The sequence below is a fragment of the Pteronotus mesoamericanus genome, unplaced genomic scaffold, assembly GCF_021234165.1.
Source record: "Pteronotus mesoamericanus isolate MK-2021 breed Mesoamerican mustached bat unplaced genomic scaffold, CSHL_Meso_final scaffold_705, whole genome shotgun sequence".
Classification (NCBI taxonomy): domain Eukaryota; kingdom Metazoa; phylum Chordata; class Mammalia; order Chiroptera; family Mormoopidae; genus Pteronotus; species Pteronotus mesoamericanus.
The window spans coordinates 17,393,056-17,415,037 of NW_026555326.1; positions in this window are offsets into that span (position 1 = coordinate 17,393,056).

The window sequence follows — 21,982 nt, forward strand, 5'->3', positions numbered from 1 at the left end:
AATTAATGACTTCTATAAAATAACAGGAAATGTGAACACTGAATGGATATTTCATAGTGAAGATTTGAGAGGTATTTTTAAGATGTGTTAATACCTAACGTAACTACTGGGAAAGAGTGCTTATTAGAGACATCAGACATCTACAGATAAAATTATGTAAGTCTGAAATTTGCTTTAAAAACATGGGAGGGAGCCCTGCCACATGGCTCAGTTGGTTGGACCATCATCCTGTACACAGAAAGGCTGTGGGTTCGATCCCCTGTCAGGGCACATACCTAGGTTGCAGGTTCCATCCCCGGTTGGGGTGCATACAGGAGGCAACCAATTGACGTTTCTCGCTCACACTGATGTTTCTCTCTCTCTCTCTCTTACTCTCTCTCTAAAATCAATAAACATATCCTCAGGTGAGAATTAAAAAAAACTGGAGGGGACCAATGACTGGAGATAAAATGAAACAAGATTAATCATAATTTGATAATTATTAAAGCTGTGTAACATACATAGGATTTATTCTACTATTCTGTCCCTTTTTTGTATATATTTAAAATTCCCACAAAATGATAAAAAATAATTTTATTTAAAATGCTAATATATACAATATAGGAATTACATTCTTTATAACTAGTTAAATGTATAATAAAAAATTATATTTCAACTTAAAAATGTAAAGAGCAGTGCAGACCTTTTCAAACATTGTGTAGAGACATCTTCACTCAGCTCCCCCAAAGAAGCATAGTCTGACGCAAGAGAATGCACACAAATACATCATTTACTTTAAGAGAGGACCCCAAGTAGAACTCAGGGCACTAAAAAGAATAAAACAAGACAGAAGAGAAAGTCAGTCTGAGGGTGCATTGTTGAGCTGGGTGTTACTGAGGGCACCTGGGGCTACCTTTCAGATCACTCATTTTCAGCCTTTCATATTTGTGTAAAAATTTTTAAATCCTGAATCCTCTTTCATTTTGTTGCTTTTCCTGTATATCTCATGAGTTCTGGTATGTGGTGTTTATGTTACTGTTTAGTTACAAGCCTCCAGATTGTCATGTGAGTAGTAGAAGTTATTGTAATGCCACAAAATCTCATAAAGGAAAAACACCTTGGCCCATATCCCTCAGAAATAAACATCTGAAACAATCTACATGGTAACAATAACAATAATAACAACAATAAACAAAACAACCTGACCAGGTGAGGTGCCATTGTGGAGGCGAAAAAGATGCACGTTGTAGTCAGACACAATTGGGACTGGATCCAGCTCCACTATTTACATTCTGTCTGATCACGGACAAGTTACATAATATCTCTGTTCTCTTTCTTCATGGTTTTCCTAATGTGCTTAGGCTGCTAAGCGAAAAAACATAGGCTGAGTGGCTTAAACATTTATTTCTCACAGTTCTCACAGAGGGCCCGGGAGGCCAAGGTCAAGGTGCTGGCAGATTTGTTGTCTGGTGACCTGCCTCCTGGTTTGCATACTGCTGTCTTCTCATTGTGTCCTCACATGGAGGAAGGCAGAAGCGAGGTCCAATCTCCTCGGATTGGATGTTAAAATCTCAAGACAGAATCCAGGCAGGGAGGGGAGGGGTGGTGCACAGACAAAATATGTAGTTCATGACATGGTTAAAACACAAACAGAAATAGTGACCTTGCTCTTAACATTGGTTTGGTTATGGAATAATATTTGCAAAGTACTTGGCACAAAGTCTAGGTTAAGAAGGAACTTGGCAAATAAAAGGAATGATTCATGCAACCGCTTTGGGATTTCAGAAGCTCCCTTTATTTTCCTAGTTGCTTTTGATTCACATCCCTAATTGGCCCATTACAATAGGCTTGATTTCTTTCTTATGTGCCTGCATTGTTCAAAATACTTTGAATTTTTTAACCCATTTAATCCTAAAAACATGAAACATAGTAAAGGGTATATAGTAAGAACCAGGAAATCCTGGCTGATTTTGATTTGCCAATTAGCTAAAGCAAACTGTCTGTTGGAGAGTGAGATAGCCTTCTTGAAAGGACTACAATGATTAGTTCCTGGCTTATATGTTTCTGGAATTTTCCCAGCATGAAGGAATGAGAGTGTAACTCGAGCAAGAGGAGCCTGCAATGGGTGGCTCACCACCACGCAGGCTAGCCAAGAGAAAGAGCACCCGAGGATGCCCGCCAGGCTTCCACAGTCTCTGCGGTCTTTTGCTCCCCTCTAGTGCCCTGATTCAGAAGTACAGGACTGGAAGTGACGGGCTCCACCCAAGGGAGTTCAAAAAAAGCAAGGCTTGAGTGTCCAAGTCCCATGTGAGACACTGCCAAGGAAACAGTGATGAGTAGGGGCGTTTATAACCTGAAAGATTTAGAGTGAGCAGAGGTATAAGACAATGCCCAGATGACTCTACTAACAATTACCATCACCATTTATTGCATGTTGGCCATATGTCAGTCACAGTGTCAAAGGCTGTGACACAACAACGCCATGATGTAAGTGCAGTCATCCTCCTTACCTTAGAGACACGCAGACGGAGGTTCAGGGAGGACAGGTCATGTATCTAAGGTCACTCAGCTAGATTCAAACCCAAATATGTCTGAACCCAGAACCCACGCTCATGCAAATGTTTTGGGACTCAGAGATGGGAAATCTCACAGAGGGTTCGAGGACTCTTAGAGTGTCTTCTTGGAGGAGATGACATATGATCTAGGCTTTGAAGGAGAAGCACCAAGGATGGACACCTAAAAGGAATGATCAGGGTCCCAGCAGGAGCAACCTGAATGAAAGAATAGACGGAGAAACAGTGTGGGTGTGAATGGAGGGAGCGATTCAGTTTGGCTGGAGTGTGGGAAGCAGAGAGATAAAGTGGAAATACCAGCTGGCCTTGATACCATGTTCTGTGTTCTTCCCACCATGTTTTTCCTTAAGCCCCCTGCTATGCGCATGAGGTGACTAAAAATGAAATAGGAAGTGTGACTTTCAACCTGCATGGAAACACAGAATCCACCAGCTCCATGTGATTCTTACTGAATAACCAGGGTGTCCTAGAGCAGCCAGAACCTCAGGATGAAAGCCAAACTAATAAGGACAGGAGGGCTAGTCTGAGATGGTACTTCAGCCTGGGAGAAGGAGAGAGGAGAAGATTCCTTCAACAAAAGGCCACTCGGTACAGTGACCCCTCTCCTCTCGACCTCAAATGGGAGTGTGCCATCTAATAAGGTCAAATGTGCTCAGATGGACAAAGAACTTACTTTTAAAATTGAGGCACTTTTCCAGAAAAGCTGTGATGTACAAAATACTACAAAGAGCCTTATGCTTCCCATTTGTAAGTGTATCACTGCTACCTTACTAAATTTTAAATAAAAATATGCTTCCTGGATTCTGATAAGGATCTGAGATAAGGAAGAAGGTAGGACCCTCAGCCTGTGCCTTGGCTCAGCCACCTTCTAAGGGCAATCACAGCGGCCTTTATCAAGCAAACCTCAGATCCCATCACTACCGGCTCAGACCCGTCCACAGCACTGCACCCCTTGGAGCTCAGCCCCTGGTTCCCTGAACTCACCTGTTCCAGCCACATGAGGCTCACTGAACAAAGCAAGAACAGCCTTGCCTCAGGCCCTTTGCACTTGCTCTTGCTCTGACTCTATCCACAGACCTTTTCATGACCATCTTGCCATCATCCAGGCCCAGCTCCTGTGTCTTTGCCTCAGAGAGGCCTTCCCCAACCACATTAGTTAAAAATCACCATTTTATAATTTTTTCATAGCCCTCGTGATGTAACTGAAACTATGTTATTCTGATTTGTTTCTTGGTTGTGTATTGCTTATCATCCTTCTTTCTCCCCATGATGGAAAAGCTTATATGGCCTTTACTGTGCCCTGTTTGTTCTGTGCCCAGAAAGCGGCCAGTGCACGGAAAGGACTCACTCAATAAGTATTTGTTGCTGCAGACACACTGACTCTCTGCAACCAGTTTTCCACGTATGGGGTGTTCTAGGTGATTCCTGCCGTTGGCCATCTGGTTCGGTCTCACAAAAACCTTTGAGGTATAACAAGAACAGCCCCTCATGAGCCTAAAAATTAATCAGTGCCTTGGACTAATTTCTGGACTTTCTCTCTAGATGCCCAGTCCTTAGGCTCTTTTGAACTTTTGTTAGAATGATGGCAGTGTGATAAAATGCTTTGCTAGGCAGGTAAATATGAAGGGGTGAAGAGGGAAGGCTTCTCTGAACCAGGGGGATGGGTAGAGATATCTCTCAATCAGGAAACCTCTAGGATAAAAGGGAGGGTGTCCTTGACCTCAGCTTGCCATGAGCGCATTGAGGAGACAATACTGAGCAGAGTTTACCTCTTCCAGGAAGCCTTTCACGATGCCTCTCAGCTGGTTTATGTCCTCTTCAATGAGCTACAACAGCCTCTAAATAACTCTACAAAGCACTTTAGATATATAAAAATCATTTGTATAGTGTGTTACTAGTTCTAGGTTCTGAGAGCTTACGGAGCAGAAACTATTTCTTATTGATCTCTGAATCCTCAGTGTTTGGAACATAGTCAGTGCTCACTAAATGTTGAGTGGATGGATATATTTTTAAGGAGTATCTGAGTGAGTTCTCTGGGCTGTGAGGACAAGTTCCTAAGCAGCATCACAGCAAAAGGAGGGGCCCAGAAAAGCAAATCCAGGACTTACATCATGAAGATACCATTCTATTTATACTCTCCCCTGAGGAGAAACAGACATATTTACAAACAAAAGATTTTCACACACCTAAGTCCACAGGTATGTGTAGGGGGGTTGCTTTGTGTTTGTGTGTGTGTACGTACATGTGCACACACACCTTTTTTGGGATAGAGGGTGAGGAAGTTGTCACCTACATGAGTATCTCCCTTAGTTCAGCCTCCCATAACCTTCTGTTGGGACCATTCATTCAACAAATATTTATTGGGTTTAGTTCCACATTCATTTGAACTTGATAGTTGGCAATCTTGGAAAACTGATATTTGGTTGCTTTGTTCCTTAAGACTGCTATTTAATCATCCTCAAAGCTAAAATTCCCTTAGCCACTGGTCTCATACATGGCATAGCATGATTTCAATTCCTGGAACATTTACTGGGATCTTACTCTGTGCCTCGCTCTGTGCCTCGCTCTGTGCTAGTCTTTAAGAAGGACATTTGTGGCTCTGTCCTCCAGGGTTTAGCACTATGGGAATTAAGTCATATACCCAACTATCTGAAGAACCAAGAAGAACATTCTACATATCCCAGTGGATATAGGAAAGGCTATGGTAGTGAGACAGAGTGTCTTTCTTTGGGCAGAGCGGGCATATTTCTAGGAGTGAGAAGACTTCATGAAGAAAATACACTTAAATTTTATATTTCAAGGGTATTTTTTTTTCTTTCATGGGACACTTAAAATATCAGAAGCTACTCATTTAGAATGGAGATAGCTGACTTATTACATGTTCCGGTGTTCAGCCTTCCCTCTGGGGTTTTCTACGCTTCATTTCCAAGAGAACTAACTTGTTTCTTAAGTTGGCTTTGATCTCCATGGCAGACAGCACTTTCATTCTCTCTTTCCACTCCAGCCCTGGGCTCCACTGTCTCTGAGAATCTTCTTGAGCTTGGGTGGCCTCCAAGTCTACCACTTACCTCCTTCCCCACCTGGACCACCATCTGAACAACCCCACCCCCAAGTTTTCCATCACTAGTAGGGCCTTTTTATTGGCCTCCATGAGGCCCTCAGACCTAAAGTGCAACCCTGCTGACCTACTTTCGGGACCCACAATGGTAACGAGGAAATGAATAGGCACAGGCCTGGCAACCCCAGTCCATTCAGCCCAACTCAGCACAGTTCTAATCCTCTCTCCAGAGCAGGTTCTTGAGGTCTTGTCCTCTCCTCACAGTCTTATTTCTCGCTCCATAGCCTGTTTCTCAGTGGAAACTAGGCTTCTGTTTACATAAAAATTAAGCTTCCCTTTTGCTCATTTTCATTTCCTTCAGCTAAACTCTGAGAAACTTGAGGACAGAATCATTTTACATGGCTTCCATTAGGGATGGTACCCAACCCTGTGCTTAGCTGCATTGTAGGTGCTCGGCACACCTGGGGATTAATTTTCTCTATCTATACTTCCCTCAGAGCCTAGGAAAGGACACCACACTTAGAGAAAGACTCTTACTGAGGGTGTGTGTGGAGGGGTGCATGCTCCGTGTGTGTGTAGCATAAGATATATGAAGAGATCCACCCTCATGGAACATAGGCGTAGCTCAGAATTCCAGGAACAAAGTCTAATCTCTCTGTCGCGAAGCAAACATGATACTTGCTTGTCTGGGTTCCACACACCCACTTGTTGGTATTATCCAAGCTGAAGGGTGTTCATGGAAAAAGAGGAGGAGGCAGGGAAGGGGTCTTCCACTGTCACCATCCACTCAGGCCCAGCCTCACTGCTGAGGGCAGAGGGAAGTTAAACCAGAAGTCAGGGGTCATGGACCTGAGGCTCCAGGGACCCACATTTGGGATGTTGTCCCCCACACTCTGGGGCATTGCCTTGTCTCATGCACATAAGTAGGATACCAGGACTCAGTCCTTCTGGCTGATACTTTGTACCAAAAATGGAATTATATTTAAAACTGCCTATTGAATGCATTTCTCTTTAGATTTGTTAAGAACCAAGGAATGATCCTATATTTTCACATCGTAAGGATGCATTTTAGATAGATAAAGAGTCATATATTTATAGATTTCCATATATCTGTAGCTAAAATAGTTTAGGCCAACTTTGGAATACTCTCCATTGCATTTGGAACATAATCTTTTTGAAACTTGCATTTAAGTGGACACTTTTGTGGCCTGGTTTAAGAGAGCTATTACATTCAAAGAAGTACCTTAAAAAGCAATGAAGTATTTTACTTAAGGTCACTAGAAGAACATCAAAGGAAGTTTCCATTAACAGTCAGAGCAAAATTCCTTAGAATTACATTTCTAACCACCATATCTACAAATACTTAGATGGATTACAAATCAGGGGCAGAAATTGTGCCACTCCAAAACAAGAAAAAACAAAAAAAACAAACCAAGCCAAACCAAAACAAAACAAAAAAACTCTCCTTCCTCCCTCAATTTGCATAAAAACTCTGCCAGCACCCACACACTCAGTGCGTGTCTGCACTCTCATTCCTCTTCCTCTCTCTTCTATGGCTTGGTTCTTGAATATGGAGACCCACTTAGAATTTGTTTTCTTTAGTCTAGTTTTAGTTTTTTCCTCTTGCCCATTTCCCAGACTCTGACCCATATAGAAAGACAAGGAGGAGCTTTACATCTGGAGAAACCAGATGGTTTGTAGCCACTTATCAAATCTTCCCTTTAATCTTCACCAAATCTGAATCTTCAAGAGTATCTGTGGTCTTCTTGATGCTACTTTGCAAACGGACATCTCCAGCTCAATCGCCCCTCCCAGGCCAGAGAAGGTACAAGCAGATGTTGCGGCCCATAGATCTGGATTTTCCAGGCCAGTGGGTATCCTTCCTCCCAGTCACTGGAGCTTAGCAGAATGTCCTCTTTGTTGGGGAATGGGATGTCTCACAAGTGCTTTTAAAAATACTTCTAGAAAGAGGAAAGTGCCTCTTGCCTGTCTCTTACCTCTGCCCCCACCCCTGCACACACAGGTGTGAACACACCAATGCCTCTGGCCTCCATCCTGAACTTTCCTGGTGTACGTTAGAGGGGACTCACTGGAAGGTTAGTTGTCTCCTTTAAGAGAATCAGGAAGAGGGCCAGGCTAGACGACAACTGCCCTTTCCCTGAGTGACAGGAGATAAAACCAAAGGTCCTGTGGTCCCATTGAGAGACTTTGGTCTACCAAAGACAATCCTCAAGTTCTCTGCACCTGTTCCTAACCCTTGTGTCTATATTACAGGGAGAGGAGAACCAACAATAACCATCTAGAGAGAGAAGCTTATGGAGAAACAGGAAGCTCATCGAGCTCCATCCACCACTCTGACTTATCCCCTAGCCAGAAAGGAGCAGGTGGGTGTCAGGAATTCCTGTCAGAAAGAGCATATGAGCAAAGCCTTTGCAATGACAAACAGCAGGTTGTGCCAGGAACTACAAGCAAGTCCTTGTTGGTGGGGCAGAAGCATGAACAAGGGAGTGGTGAGATCAAGCTGGGAGATAGGAGGGGCCGTCATATCAGAACTTAGTCTCTGTCCTGTAGGTAGCGGGAATGAGGGGCCTTTAAGGAATTCTATGTAGGAGAATGGCATGAGCTTGTTTACAGTTAAAATGTGTGTGTTACATTTATACTGTGGAATACTATTCAGCCATAGAAAAGAAGAAAAGCTTACCTTTTGTAATAGTATAGATGGACCTGGAGAACATTATGTTAAGTGAAATAAGCCAGTCAGAGAAAGACAAATACCATCTGATCTCGCTTATATGTGGATTTTAATGAACAAAATAATTTAACAAACAAAATAGAAACAGAAGCATAGACACACAGAACATACTGACAGCTGTCAGAGGAGAGGGGCATCGAGGAGCTAGGTAAAAATAGATGAAGATATTTTTTTTCTTAATCCCTTCATCTATATATTTTCACATAAACACAGACAACAGTATGGTGGTAGTCAGAAGGAAAGTGGGGTGGAGGCAGGTGGAAGAGGGAAAAGGGGAGATAAATGGGGACTAAAAGAGATTTGATTTTGGGCGATGGGTATACGATGTAGCTTGCGGATGATGTTTTGTTGAGTTGTACACTTGAAATCAGTATGGCTTTGTTAACAAATGCCACCTAAATAAACTAAATTAAAAAATAAAATAAGTAAAATGTGCTTATTTAACATTGTTTATTTTGGATGGGGAAAGAAGACAATGGTGGAAAGAAGGAGAAGGGACTAGACAAAGAACATGTATGAATGACCCATGGACATGGACAACAGAGTGGGAATGGACTGTGGGAGAGGGGGGTGGGGGTGGGATGGGTGGAGGGGAGTAAAGGGGTAAAAACTGAGACAACTGTAATAGAATAAAGATGATTTATAAATTTTAGAAGAGGTTATAAACAAAAGTAAAACATTCACAGCTCAAATAAATAAATAAATAAATAAAATTGTTTATTTTGACATAATTTCAGACTTACAGAAAAGCATCAAGAACTGCACAAAGAATTTAAGGATAATCTTTATGCGGATCCACCCAAATCTGTCTGTCTGCCTGTCTCTTTCTCTCTCTTTCCCCCTCTCTGTGTATTTAAATATATAGAGACATAGATATATAAGTATACTGAGGAAAAAAAAACATAGAGAGATGGACAAATAGATACATATATATGTTCTACATATCTATATATATTTTATATAGATATAAAACTAGGGTATGTCTATATATATATTGTATGCATATATATATTTGCATGTACATATATGTGTGTACATTATCGCTAAATATTTGTATCTGGGGCTTCCTAAGAGCAAGGAAGGGGACAGGTGGTTTGAAGGGACTTGAGAGGTTGGATAAAAGCAAGAGAGAATGTCTCAGTGAAGTCACAGTGCAGGCCACAGCCTGTCTCCCAGTGTCCCAGAGAGTCTACGAGAAGGCAGTGGTGGGGTGTGGGTGCCAACGAGCCTGGTCCCGCCATTGTTGCCAAGGCCTGGCTTAGCATGGGGAGGGGGGAGGTGCAGGCAGAAGTGGAGAAATCTCTCCTGCCGAGATTTGGACATCAGCCGAACTCCTGTTTCATTTGTTTGTTTGAATTTGGTCTGGTTGTTGGTCAGGTGCCCAGAGTTTGAGTCTAGCCTCTGGCATTTTATAAAATGTGACCTCATGTAAGTCACTTCCCTTTTCCAACTCACCTTTTCCATATCTGTTAATGATAAGACTGGAGGCACCACATTAATGATACCCAGGTTTGGGGATTTCACTAAAATAAAAATTATTTTTTTAAACAGTACAATCAGTAAAGAGGGCCAACATTTTATTTTGTCAGGTAAGGGAAAGATCCTTTACAATTGCTACTGCTTCTATAAATAAAGGTCACTTTAAAACCAATAGCTCTGGAAAGAATATAGTCTCAAAGAGAAAACACAAAATAAGAACTTCCAAAGAAATGAAACTCAGCAGTCTATACCAACCTCTGTAAAATGTAGCAGCATTTTCTATTTCGTGGTGGCTTGTTGGGAATGTCATCAAGTGTCGACAGTCCTCGGCCCAGGAATGGAGAACGTTTTCTCTCATTGCTGGGCTCCTTCCAGCTCTGGCACTTGTTAGTCTAGATGCTTTCTGTCTCCTGACTAAGTCCTGCTACCAGAAAGGAGAACTGGGGGAGCCTAGGGCTTTGGCATATTGCACTTCTTTCCTAGTGCTCAGCACAAAGCCCGGCACCCTGCGGGGAAACCTCCTCCTTCCATGCCCTCATCGCTCACTCCTGCCTCCCAGCCCTCATCTCTACATCCCTGTTCTTGTCACTTAGAATCATCAGGGTTTTCTGAGCTTCTCTCTCCCCTCCCATCTTTTCAATCCTTCAGTCCTGTGAACTCTTAGTTCAAGATCATTTTTTTATATATGTAAGGCTATATTACAAGTGGGTATTCAATTATATATGATGGGCTTTGTCATGTGACTTTTATATTTTTATTGTATTTTTTAAAATTTATTTTTAATTACAGGTGACATAAAATATTTTATTAGTTTCAGGTGTACAACAACATAGTGATTCAACATTTATAAACCTTACAAGTAATCACCACAATAAGCCTGGTAACCATCTACCGCCATACATAGTTATTATGATATTATTCAACCTATTCCCTGTACTGCACACTACATCCCCATGACTTTTTTATAACTGAAGTTTGTACTTTTTAATCCCGTTCCTCTTTTTCACCCATTCTTCCAACATCCCACCCCTCTGGCAACCATCAGTTTGTTCTCTGTATCTAGGAGTCTGTTTCTGTTTTGTCTTGTTTATTCATTTGTTTTGTTCTTTAGACTCCACATGTAAGTAAAATCATACAGTATTTGGTTTCCTGTGTCTGACTTATTTCACTTAGCATAATACCCTCAGGGTCCACCTGTATTTTTCTTATCGCAGTTGGCAAGGTTTCATTCTTTTTTCATGGCTGATAGAGTAATAATCAGTCATATATGTGGACCTCGTCTTTGTCCACTCATCTACTGATCAGCACCTAGGGTGCTTCCATATCCTGGCTGTTGTAAACAATCCTGCAGTGAACCGGGGTCACCCTTAACCCTGTGCTCCCCTTTCCTTTTCTATCGCTGCCATATGGGGGTCAGGTCTTTACCATTTGTTTTCTCCCAACTGATCACCCTGCCTCCATCCTACCCACCCTTGCCCCTACTCCCAGCTCACTGTACCCAACACTGCCAACTAGTTTCTCCCTTGGCTCCCATTCCCTATGGAAGAATCATTCTGCATTAACACCTGGAAAGGGCCTTGGGGATTATTATGTTTAACAAAGTAGGAAATCCAATTCCCAAAGAGGAGAAGCCAGTGGTCCAAAAGCACACAGATAATTGTTGTCATATCTAGAAATATACCCAGGCCTTCTAAGTATAAGCCAATGCCTATCTATGCTAATCAATATAATTTTTAAAAAAAAAAATATACAGTGTACCATAAAGGGTTACCTCTGCTCTGTTTAAAGCCAGAGCCCACATTTCCTTTTTGGGCATTCCGCCCTACAATTTCAGCTTTCCTGGCTAGTCTGCCATCCACAGGTTCTGGCCATACTTCCACTGCCCACTGCCTATTAGCCCTGATCATCCACTACAGTCAGGGTGGTCTCTATTTCCCCCAAACACGCATCATATTTTCTCACTTCAGACATTTTCTCAGTCCATGTTCCTTTGCCTGGAACATCTTCACTCATTCCAGACATTTATTTAGCTCTGAATCTGAGCTAGAGCTGTGCTGAGCGCCAGGATACAAAGAAAGTCAGTGTTTCTGTCCTGATGAGCCCACAGTCTCAGAGCTTTCCCTACCCTCCCTGATGTGCAGCTGTCAACACCAGCCTGGCCCAGAGGGGTGACCATCCCTCTGAGCCCCCATGCCTCCTTGTTCCATCCCATTCCTCATGTCATGACTCGTGGTGTCTGCCTCCCACCTCCAGTTCCTCCGTCACATTGGGCAGGCTTCATTTCCCCAAGAAGATCACATGTTGCTTGAGAGCAGGTCTGTTGTCACTCAGTCTCCCAGTCCCCAGAGTACTCAGCATGGTGTCTGCTTCCTGTGCACTTGATGACTGACTAGGTTCCTGCAAGGCTCAGCCCCTTGCCCTTCTACCCAGCTAGGTCCTGGCCCTTCTCAGGCTGAATGTGTTAACTGGTGTCTAGAACTAGAAACTGAGCAAGTAGATACCCTTCCTCCAATACATACCTCTCATCCTCACTACCTCACTGTCATGTTCATGTTTCTGCAAGTAAAGCAAGGATAAGATGAACACCAAGGAAAACCTGAAAGGGAGAAAGTAGAGCCTTGGCAATGGGAGACATGCAAAAGGAAGTGGGGGCTGTATGCCTGGGAGAATAAGAACCTAGAGCAGGAAGTTTCACATTCTACCCCATCAGCTTTGCTGAGAACTGGCTTATGCCCCCATAAACACCTGGGGCTATGGGTGTAAATGTGAATGTGAGTGTGTGTGTGTAAGAGGAGAGACAGAGTATTGGAGAAAGAGAAATACAGAGAGGACACTAATGAAAACCATCCTCGGGACGAGCTTGCCTATTTCCATTTCTTTCGGTCAAGGTCTTACGACACTGGGGGCAAGTTCCTCTACTTGCCTTCAAATTTTGCAGCTACCTAATCCATAAATCTAAGGGTGTGTCCTGCCCTAGTATTTAGAGCTCAGTTCTAGGCAGCACCCAGCAATGCTTGAGCACTTATTTTGTGCCAAACACTATGCACATACTTTATATACGTTGTTCCATTTTAACTTTACTGCTGACATGCAGAATGATGTTATAATCCTCTCTAGAAGATGAAGAAACTGAAGCTCAAAGACATTAAGTACCCAAAGCCACCCAACTGAGAAAAGTCAGAGCTCCACCTTGAACATCACTTGGAGACTTTTTAGAGATATGTCATCAGTATCCTTCATCAGATAAGGAGAGCAACTAAATCCCTCTTTGTCCTGGAATCTCTAACAGGAGTAGGGGGAAGGATCAGCACTGGGTAGCTCAGAGCTCAGAATCCAGGACCAGCCCAGATGACTCCTCCACAAACTCATTCTAATTCAGTGCTTCTTAGTTCCTCTGCCCCTCCACCCTATGATAATCACTTCCTCGGAAACCCTGAGTCCAGGTGACTTATGCATATGTAAGGAGATAGAGAGGTAAGTACTGTCTAATGTAACCACCCAGTTTGTTTTAATGAAGCCTAATGATTTTATCAATAGAAGGAGCAAGACAGAGAGCCACAGCCCCAGTTTATTGCTTATAGAACAATAGAGGGGGGAAAAAAAACCCAAAGCCACTTCCCACCAGTTGAGGCCCAATATGACTCTCAGCCTTGGTTAAGTCAAAGTCATAACTTTGCTTTGCTGAGTTTAATGGACTTCCCCGAAAGCCATTCACCCTGAATTGCTAAGTTTCCCTTCAAACAATGCTCTCTTCATACCGCACCCAGCCCACCCCCTCCTCTCTGCCAACCAGCGCATCCCGGAACACTGCCCTCACCCCTCCACACACCCAGCACTGTCTTGAATGCTCCCTTGGGACCATCCCAGATGCCAAGGTTCTAAGTCAAAAGTCATGAGTGGGTTTGGAAATCCAAAGCAGCCAAACCTCGTAAAGTGATGGGGAGGAGGGGCCAGGACCAGAGTGAAGGCACTGTCATCCCCAAGATCCGCCATTCCAAGAGGGTGGCTGCCAGTCCTGGGGGGTGAGTAAAACCTGAAATTTGAGGAAGGACAGGTGGATCCTATTTTAACTAGGGACTAATTAGGACACCCCAGTCCCAGGCCACCTCATAGCCTCGGGCAGGGATGTGATGTATAAAAGGTGGGCAGGCTCAGAGCATCCCAAACCCCTTGGCATCGCCACACTTCAGTCGCTCTGGTGAACTTGGGTAAGTCTGACAACCTAGCGCTTCTCCTCACAGCCTTGCTCCACATGATCCCAAACTCTGACCGGGAGCTGAGGCTGGAGCTCTGGGTGGTTTGGGCACCTCTCTCTTCTGTATCATTTGGGACCAATCTGTCTTATGCAAGTCCAATGAAGGGTATGGGAAGGTGGGCTGAGACTGGGGGTCAGTCTGCTAAGAGGCCTGTGTCCTGAGGCTCCTGCTGGTGTGCTGAGGGTGCTGAATCTTGCCAGGTTTTGAGAAGGACTCAATAGAAGGAAAAGGGGACACCAGTTATGGGACAAAGTGACCTGAAGATCTGCCCTTTAGGGGAAAGGTGGAGTCTGGGAGGGAGGGTAGCAGGTCGCCTCTGAGAGTGAAGTGCAGAGGCCCAAGGAGGACAGAGCAGCAGGGACAAGAGGATGTGGCACAGAGGCAAGTGGTCCTGGGAATCAGAGACCACTGTTTCCACTCACCTGTGCTGAGTGGCTGGAGAACAATTACTTCCCTCTCTGCATTTTGTTTTAATCACTGTAATTAAGAATCAAAAAGTCTATTTCATCTCTAGATGCCTTTTTTCTATAAATTCTCATAGAGAGGGGTTAAGATGCTCCTTGTCATCCTTTTTAAATTTTTAGAAATTTATTTAATAAATGAAAACACACAGTGCTAATCACATGCTAGGCACTCTGTGTGTGTATGAACAAACATATACACATGCATACATTTACATATGTATGCATTTGCATTTGTATGTAGGTATTTGTATATACTCCTTTAACCCTTACTGTATCCCTAAGAGAAGTGAGTGCAGAAGGTTAAGTAACTTGCTCAGAGCAACACGACTGGTTAATGGTTTAGCCAGGACTCAGGTCCCAGGCAACTCTGTTCCAGGTTCCATAGTCTTTGCCATAACACCCTGTTACTGTAATCTTTTTCCCTGTCTTTGCTTTCTCTCTCACATTTTTCTTTCTTTCCTTCCCCTTCCTTCCTCCCTCCCTCCCTTCCTTCCATCCTACCTTCCTTCCTGCCTTCCCTCCTTCTTTCCTTCTTTCCTTCCTTCTTTCCTTCCTTCCTTCCTTCTTTCCTTCCTCCCTCCCTCCCTTCCTTCCATCCTTCCTTTCTTCCTTCCTTCCTTCCCTCCTTCCTTCCTTATTTGTCTCAGAAACAGTTGAAATGGTTTACAAACATTTAGCTACAATTTATACTCAAATGCAGACACAGACACACACACCTTAAATTAGTAAAGTGATCAGGGGCAAGTTAAAAGCAGAGTGGGAGGCGAATGTGGCAGCAGGTTCACCTGGGCCCAGGATCTCAAGTGTTCCTCACTTCTGTGTCTTTCTGCTTCCAGTTGCACATCCAGCCGACAATGTCTCAGCAGAAACAGCAGCAGTGCTGCCCCCCACCCCAGCAGTGCTGCCCCCCACCTCAGCAGTGCTGCCCCCCACCCCAGCAGTGCTGCCCCCCACCTCAGCAGTGCTGCCCCCCACCCCAGCAGTGCTGCCCCCCACCTCAGCAGTGCTGCCCCCCACCCCAGCAGTGCTGCCCCCCACCTCAGCAGTGCTGCCCCCCACCCCAGCAGTGCTGCCCCCCACCTCAGCAGTGCTGCCCCCCACCTAAGCAGTGCTGCCCCCCACCCCAGCAGTGCTGCCCCCCACCTAAGCAGTGCTGCCCCCCACCCCAGCAGTGCTGCCCCCCACCTCAGCAGACCAAGCAGGTTTGCCAGCCTCCACCCAAATGCAAGGAGCCCTGTGTCAAGTGCCCAAAGTCCAAGTAGAAGTAAGCCTGGACATGCGACCAGAGGCCAAGCCCCCAGGGAAAACAGAGAGCAAGAAGTCAACCTCCTCCCTCCGACAGCCAGCTGTCAGCCACACTCACCCAGCTTCTGGATGCAGCCACACTCAAGAAAAGGCAGAGCCAGGATGGCGGCTCCTCGATCTCTACAACTTATTAATTAGCAGCTGCAACTTCCATCTCAGACAAGGATCTGGTTCTAAACTGCCTAATCATTTTTGCTGACATGTATCTACATCGCCCTCTCGGCTTCTTGAAAACCTAGGCAGCATGCCCTGACACCCTTTTCGATCACCCTTCACTTCTGCTCCTGTTTTCCAAATAATTAAATGTAATTCCTCTGGCACAAATGTCTGATCATTTTGCTGTTTGACAATTTTACATTCCTGTAGACTTTGTATTTCACTCCTCAACCCAGAGCCCCAGGAGAGCAGGGTGCCTGGGTGCAGGGAGAGGAGAAGCAGGGGGGATACCCTTCTGAGCCAGTGACACTTACAATGGTCCTGCCCAGGGAATGAGAGGCAGGGCACAGAGACACACCCCACATCCACAGAAAGTGAGAACACCACGTAAAACCAGCGGTGGGGTTCATGACCATCTGGAGAATGTCTGCAAGGAAAAGACAGCCTCCTCATAGGCCAAGAAAGATAAGGGACCCCCAGCCAAGAGCTACATATTAGATGAGAAAGACTGAGGCAAATCAATTATAATTCAAAGAGAACACTCCATGCCTTATGGGTCAAATGCCTTATGGGTCAAAAGGCATTGAGGATAAGGGCTTAAAAATTCACCCATCGGTAAAAGAAAAGACCAAATTTTCTTCAAGTTAACCAAATGTATAGTTAGAAGACAGACTATGCAAACATCATATGATCAATACACACATACCCACCTTCAATATTTGATCAAAATCACAGTTCCCATTTTTCTTCAGTTAGGGATTCTCCTGGGCTATTTTCCCCCACCAGCCTCCTATTTACAACTTCCTACATTCATGGGAAATTGAGGTAACCAGATAATTCTGACCAACAGGTAATCCAAGCTTCTTGTTTCTATTGTTTCTACCACCCCCACCACCCCCACCCTCATCCCTTTCCACCAAACCTTTCTCTTACAAAAAGTCTATAAATTAGGGTATTTGAATCTTCTCTTTTACATCTGTCTCCTCTTTCACACCTCTGGGCTCCAGAGGAGTCACTGGGAAAGCAGAAGTATTTGAAAGAAGCCAGCAGGAAAGATGGAATAAATTAAACGTCTAGATTATCCCCAACATATATTACAGACCCTGGAGAATGCAGAGTTATCTTAAAGACAAAATCTTTTAGCATTGTTTCCCTGGATGGCTGGGCTCTTCTTCCTCCATCAGAATTTCAATGACTCTAAGCTAGGTTCCATCCATCCATCCATCCATCCATCCATCCATCCATCCATGTATCTATCACCGATTCCTCTATCCCATCCATGCACTCTTAGTGAGCACCTCACCCTCCGGTTCTCTCAGAATGTGATGGGTGCTGTGATGCGCAGAAACACAGCACAGGGCCCTGGGCCACTCGGTTTAACCATGCCCACAAAGAGACCCAGCTGATACCCCTGAGATTAGACAAGGCGGGGTCTAATTAAGGGATGGCTGGGCAGGACAGGCACCTCATTCCTGCCCTCAGAGTTCAGAGGAGACAGAGAGAGAACAATGACACAGAGAGCTGTTGAGGGGAGAAAGGAGAACTTGGCCGTCTCTGTCATTGTAGCACCAGCCAACCACAGGGCTCCCAGAAACGTCTGCCCAGTGATGAACTCTTGGAGAAGGGGAGATTCAGAGGGGAATGAGAGTGGGATTTGGCAAGAAAGGGAGGAGCACATTCCACAACTGGGCACAGCATGAGCCAATGCCATGAGTGCCAAGCGTGCCCAGGAGGGCCAGCCCTCCCGCATCTAAGCCCCATCTGCGGTGGTTAGAGAGCATGACCTCCGCAGCCACCTACAAGAGCTGGACACCACAGAGGATGGTTCCAGCCTTGTGACCTATGCCTCATAAACATTTCCCCTAGGGTGCTACATTCAACCGAAACTCAAGTATGACGTATAAAAAGCATTGAAAAGTGATGTAAACCTTAACTGAACTCCCTGAAAATAGAAGTTTTACTTTCCCCACCTTCAGATATCTCAGTCAACGGTCTCCAAATGTCTACACTCTTCCCCTCTTCCCCTTATATTGTCTTTCCTCTCTCACTTAGATTCTCATTATCTCTTTCCTTACCCTCCCTCACTCAGCAGCTTAACGTAAGGTTTAACTTCGCCTCTCTGGGCTTCGTTGTGTTCTCTTCTCTACCAATGACCGTAATTAGCATATGTACACAGGTGCTTGTGTGTGGACCATCTGCTGAGTTTTCTTTTTTACCCATTATGCTGGATTTGGATCCCAGAACCACCCTCTTGTGACCTGAAATGAATTACCTAATTTCTCTAGGTCTTACTTTTCTCCAATGCATTGAGGGTAGAAGAATATCTCTTGGGGTTAAAGGGGGGGTACATTTCAATGAGACATGTAAATAAATAACAAGATTAGCATGACCCATAATAAGTGTTTGATCAATGTCAGCTATTGTCTTTATTATTATTCTCCAAGTTCTGACAGAGTAGCAAGCCCACAGGCAGTACCCTCCGCTTATTCCCACCAGCTTGAGGACATGAGCTCCAGCCTTGAGCGACACACAGGTGTGAGGGACAGGGCACATTTTGGGGGGCAAAGGCAAGGATCAATTAAGTAAAGTTGAGTGTGCCTGAGTGGGTTCTCACAAAGAGAAATAAGATTTATTCTAGATCATAGTTACCTTTTCTTCCAGAACCTTCCCATTTTTTAACGCCTTCCCAAAAGGACCCTGCTCTTGAGGCAATCTTGGGCAGCTCAGACCCACAGGATTCTGGCCCACAGGATTCTCTGTCAGTTCACACAGTCAGCCATGTCTTTCTGAGGCAGCCTTGGCTCCCTGGAGACAAGAACTGAGGCTGTCAAGCTGAGAAGCATTCACAGGGAAAGGGCCTGACTGACCCAGTGTGTACCAAGCATTTATGCACCTTGACACTGCCCGTCTGAAGTAGGTATTGATATTCTTATTAGAGCTGGGGACTGAAGTTCTGAGAAGTTCCTTCCTTTCTCAGAGTAATAACAGCTTGTAGATGGCAGAGCCAAGATTCAAAGTCAGGACTTTCTGGCTCTCTGGCCTGTATTCTTTGCAACATGGCACTGAGCATGCTAATGACTGGAATATTCTCTTTCAGAACTTGCAATCCACCAATCCATTGGGAAGGCAAGGCCAGCATGTTTACACCCAGTCTCATATTCACACTTGTTTGCACAGGTACACACATTCATACATGTTCACCCACTCACATAAATCACACACACAGAGCTGATATTCAAACTAAGTTCTATAGCTCTGGAGACCGACACTGAACATGAGAGCAGAAGCTGGAGCAGCATCCCAGAGGTCCCTGCTGGGGCACTGGCCGCCTAGTTTCCTGATGGCATGGACGACTCAGCTGAGCATCCAGGGTGGTGGCAGGGCCACTGGTGGGCAGGGGAGTTGGTGTAGTGGCTATTTGCCATCTGTTACAGAAGCAGTTTTAATATTTTAACCACGGACTCAGCAATACCTGTGTATACCCGTGTGTACCCACTGAATATCATGCCCGTGCACACTCACTCCTGCAGACGCGCGCATGCTTCCACCCCTCACATTCATATTCCCACACACACACATTCACAAGCTCTCACATGAAGACACAACTCACCAAACATACCACACATAATCGTACGCTGTCAATCACACTCAAGTACATGTTCACACACACTCGGACACCTGGACACATAAACACTGACACTGTCATTGTCACTTATGCGCAGTCTCTGTTCTCATGTCCATTGGCTTGTCCTTTCTTTCTCCAGGCCTCTGCCAGCAGGAGTGTCTGACCATCAGCCTGAGTGCATTTCCTCAGAACAGGGATTCCAGGATGAAGGATGCGGTGCTACATATTCCTAATAAAGAAAGTCCCTGGAAGGAGGTATGTGCAGGAGAAAAAACAACCACTCATCTTGGAGCCTGACAGATTCCAATCCCCTCTTCCCTACTTTTTATTGAGTAACCTTGGCCAACTTATTTAACTTCTCTAAGCTGAAAACAAGGATAACTAAAACTTCAAGGTCTGAATTAGAGACCCAAAGCAGTTAGGCAGTGGTGGTCTGCCCATCCTCCATCCTCTTCCCCACAAGCCCCCTGGGAAAGTGAGGCACCTCAGCCACCGGGGGACTGGGCACACACCCTGCTCTGGCTCAGAGGGATCCCCAGCTGTTGATGGCGTTCAACAGAGAGGCTCTGGTCCCAGCCACCAGAAATCCCGCGGCGGCAGCCCCGCCTGAGGGCGCGGCCCAGTTGTGTTGCTCTGCCTTCCCCTGCATGTTTACACACGTGGCGCGGATGCCTGGCATTCCTGGGGGAATCACAGACAAATGCCTGTCACTGAGACGCAGCAGGTGTGGCCTATGCCCAGGTCTGCCGGAATGCCTCCCAAGTCACTGTGGTGCCACCTGTGTCCATGAGTGTGTGTCAGTGCTATTGTTGTCTGGGGTTCTGTCCAGGGCAGAGAACAATCATTGTTGATCATCACACCTGGCTCCTGGAATTTATTTTAGCCCTGTCTTCCAGCATTTTCACACCAGCTATTAGGTATTAAACTATGGCTGCTTCCATCTCACTCTTCAATAAAATAAAAAGGAAACCATTCTCCCTGTCCTCAGCTCTCTAGGCAGCCCTTTGGCTTGAGTCTTCTGGTTCCCCAGAGGCTGGGGAAACAAGAAGGTCACCTTCAATACTTTCAATATATACCTCCAAATTACCTCCAAATTAAGAGCGCTGGACAGAGAGGCAGGAGACCCGAATTCTTGTCATGGTTCTGCCCCTGGCCTCCTTGTGATCCTGAACAAGTCATTTCCTTTCCCTAGGCCTCAGTTTCCTCACCTGCATGTGACAATGTGGCGCTTGCCGTGTTCTCCCTCAGCTTCCTTCCCATTCTGACTCAGCATGAGGTGACTCACTGGAATCTTTATTTGATCTCTTCTTCCCCTAACTAGACACAGTCACGAAAAAACATCAAAGAGCTAAGGATGGAATAGGGCCACCCAGGTACCAGACATTTTGTATGGCTTCCTTGAAGAGGCACAGAGAAACCTTGGCTAAAATCCACATCCATATTTTAATATTTCTCAATCCTAGGACCAACTTGCTTCCCTACACAGAACCAAAGCACATACATAGTCTATGATGAGACACATATTGAAAATGTATATGTGTGTGTGTATATATATATAATCTGCAAACACATATATGTATTATATATTTACACATATATTTATATGTGTCTATACACATACATATATATTTAAAGGTAGTGAGTAACTGCTATAAGCAATGCACTATTTTAATGCTGTTATCCTATACAATGTTTGTTAGTACCATAACAGATTTTTTAAAAAGCTTATTTTCAAATGAGAATAATAAGACCCAAGGAGGTAACAAACTTTGCCCAAGACCACACAGCTAGGAATTCAAATCTAGTAAGCCCATCTTTTTGACTAATTCTATCCTTCCCCCGTAGTTAACCTGAAAACTTTTCCTGGGCATGCAGGGCCTGGGCTGTTCTCATTTGCCTTCCATCCAGGGCTTGGCACAGAGAGAACTCTGGGCAATGTCCAGTGGGATGCTTAGATGCTACTTTTGGCCTCCATGGAACTGGCAACAAGCCCTTTTCTTGCTCATCATGGCCTGGAAAAAAATACAGAGTAAATGGCAAGACAAATGTGCATGCAGCTAGAGCATCTCTGTGGGGAGAGGGGGAGAGGTCAGCTTGTGGTTTTTAAGACCAATTGACAGCAGTCAGCCACATTTCATCCAAGTCTTCATGGAATGTCCTTATTCCATTCTCTGCCTGAGATGGATCAGGGTAGCAGTCTGTGTTTTAGCTCCCTGCAGACAAAGCGTGTATATGTGTGTGCATGTGTACACATGCATGCATATATGCTATTCTCTTTGTGGATAATCAGGAAAGTGCCACTAGCTTAATGAAGTTTCCTGCTGGTCTCCCATCA